Here is a 3,264-nt window from a genome sequence, read left to right as displayed (position 1 = left end):
TAGCTTTGTCAGAAGGTGAGGGAGCCCTGACCAGCCCCCCGTGGGTACCTGGACCCCTTAACAGAAATTTTTCTAGCACAGAGATAAAGGTATCTGGCTCCCGTGGCACAAGGTACTGACCATTAAAAACATTAGCCAACCTCCTGCCCCAACATTCAGCCTCAAGACTACCTAAGAAACTTTTTTTATTATCATTTGTATTATTTATTTATTTTATTTGTCATTTTTTATTGATTTTAGAGAGAGAGTGGTAGGGGGGGGGAGAGAGAGAGATTGATTTGTTGTTCCACTTGTTTATGCATTCATTGGTTGGTTCTTGTATGTGCCCTGACCGGGGATCAAACCTGCGACCTTGACGTATAAGGATGACACTAATCAACTGAGAGAACTGGCCGGGGCCACCCAAGAAACTCTTGATTCCAGGTTTGGAAGAGACATTTCTCAAGACAGTTCTGACTCACCATCCATCTCCTAGGAGTTTAGTTGACATGAGCTACTCGTCTCTGGCGCATCTAAATGCAAGAGCATTGTCTTGAGCAGAGAGAGAAAGGCATTTTGTATTCAACACAGTGTAGAAACAAGTGTCCTAATAGCCCCAACAGCTTAATACCTCATGCAGAACCAGTGCATCATGTCACGAAGCCAAAAACAAACTAAAAATCAACGCACAGGGAACTGCAGGGCAAGCTGCAACCGTGAACTGGTAGCAGGCATTTCCCACAGTAAATTCTCTGCTACGGTGAGACCTGGCTGGTGTGTATTTACCAATGTAGCTCACACATTTTTAATCAGAGACTCAAGTTTAGGTGAATTGCAAAGAACCTGTAAATTGTCCTTTTCTTTTGAAGCCTCTGTTTCACCTAGCACTCCATAGCCTGCACAATTTAAATTTAGCATCTCCTCCTCACCATCTCACTCGTCACAGGAGGTGACTCTCACTTGATGGCAGTGGTATTATACATGAAATCAAGAAAGAACACAGCATTAAAAATGGTCAGGGCCAGCAAAATGCCTTTGAAATGGCTTGCTTTTTTAGCCAGAAATGAGCAAGAGCCTAGCGGGCACAGGTCTGGCTTGCAGGAGAAAGACAATAGAAAGGCCACGCTGTTCCCTGTGCCACTTTCAAGGCCGTGGGCAACTCTGGACTTTCACGAATTAACAGTGGGATGTTCTTTTCTTTAAGGAAAAGAAAACAAGATTTATTAGTGAAGTGAACAGCCCATCACATTTCTTATTCAGTCACTTTCTCCACCCCTGAAATAGCTCCCTTACTACTAACCCTGGACTTCTTCTCTCTCTGGTGACATCAAGGTCCCTCGTTTCTCTTCGATACCAAGACCTATAAAGCCTGGCATTCGAGTCAAGTCAGCGGGACTGCCATGGGAGCCGAGAGTGGCAGTGTTTCCGTGTCTAAAGCCTGGTACATTTTGTTCTAAACTGATTCCAGGAACGTCTGAGTGGGAAGCAACATTGTGAAAGGCCCCCACCCCGCCCCGCCCCAGGAGAAGAGGCAGGAGCAGGGCCCTCTGATTTTACATGTAGGCTAATTCGAAGTTTTTTTATATAGTTATACTCAAAGTGATATGATCACATAGGAGTTTGTTTACAAGACCCTTTCTTTTGTGTGGGGTGTTACAAAAGAATTTTCCAGGGAGTGTCCCCTAAGAACAAACCAGATGTTCCTTGGGCAGGCCACCTCTCTGGACCTCAGTTTCTTTATTCATAAGCTAAGATGATTTGAGTCTGTTTTTCAACCAGGATGCCTTTGCTCCCCAGAGGACACTTGGCAGCATCTAGAGATATTTTTGGTTGTCACAACCCGGGAGAGTGTGCAGTGCCACTGGTATCTGGGGGTGCTGCTAAACATCCTATAATGCACTGGGCAGCCTCTTGCAACAAAACATTATTTGGCTTAAAATGTCAACAGTCAGGCGGTGGAGCAGTGGACAGAGCATTAGCCTGGGATGCTGAGAACCCAAGTTTGAAACCTTGAGGTTGCTGGCATGAGCATGGGCTCATCTGGCTTGGGTATGGACTCACCAGCTTGAGTGTGGGGTTCCTGGCTTGAGCATGGGATCATATATATGAATCCATGGTCACTGAATTGAGTCCAAAGGTCTCTGGCTGAAGCCCAAGGTCGCTGGCTTGTGCAAGGGGTCACTGGCTTGGCTGGAGTCCCCTGGTCAAGGCACATATGAGAAAGCAATCAATGAACAACTAAGGTGCCGCAATGAAGAATTAATGCTTCTCATCTCTCTCCCTTACTGTCTATCTGTCTCTCTCTCTCTCGCATATGCTTAAAAAGAAAAAAATCAATAGTGTCTATACTGGAGTTTATGATCTCTAAGTTCCCTTCAAGCTACAATACAAGAGCATTTGCCCTTTTGCATGAGTTATTAAAACCCCACATGAGCATATATAACTGGGATCCCCTGAGTTTTGATGGCAAGGCCCAAGCACTTGTCTCAGGTACGAGGAGGGAACCCTGCTTTTTTCCCTACCTCCTAGGGCTCACCTTCCTAGCCAAGACCCAGGGCCATCTGCTGTCACCTTATGTATCATCCCTAACACGAGCAGAACATTCGTCATCAAGAAAGGCATTCCCAGTGTGGGGCCAGTAGTTGCAGCCACCATCACAGCCGCCTGGCCCTTGCAGGTTCCCATTTGATTCAGATAAATTGTAATGAAACAACGGAGCCAAGAACTGGTGGGCTGTTACCTTTAATCCTAGCTCACACCCAGCAAGCGAGTAAATACACACAGCGGGGAAACACTTCTCTTTCCATTCAGGGCTCCCAAAGCACTGACTCATCTGAGTTTTCCTAGAATCAAAGGCCCTCACCAGTTCAGCGAAGCTTACAAAGCCCCTGACCTCTATTGCCCTTCAGCATGCCTCCATCTTGGCTGCCTGCCTCCTCTACAACCACGTGGCCATTCTCTCCTGCAACAACGTGGTCTCCTCTCTCCCAAAATGGCCTCCTAGCTCCTCCTTTTAAAATTCTTCCACACAAAAATCCCTCCTCCAGAATATTAGCATAACCAAGCCCCTTCCCAAGCAGGAAGGTAATTAGCTGTATCACTTGGGCAACGGCCATTCACATGGGCAGCGCCATTTTTAACAATAAAAGTGAGCAAAACCAGAAAATACAGATTTTACAAACTTATTTGCCCAACACTCAGCTAGAGAAGCCTGATGAGGTTGGTAACAGGGACCGTGGTGGCATCGCTCCATCAGTTGGCTAGGTTTTTACTTGTCACTGGACT

Source organism: Saccopteryx bilineata, chromosome 11, assembly GCF_036850765.1.
Source record: "Saccopteryx bilineata isolate mSacBil1 chromosome 11, mSacBil1_pri_phased_curated, whole genome shotgun sequence".
Taxonomy (NCBI): domain Eukaryota; kingdom Metazoa; phylum Chordata; class Mammalia; order Chiroptera; family Emballonuridae; genus Saccopteryx; species Saccopteryx bilineata.
Note: the sequence above shows the minus strand (reverse complement) of the source record.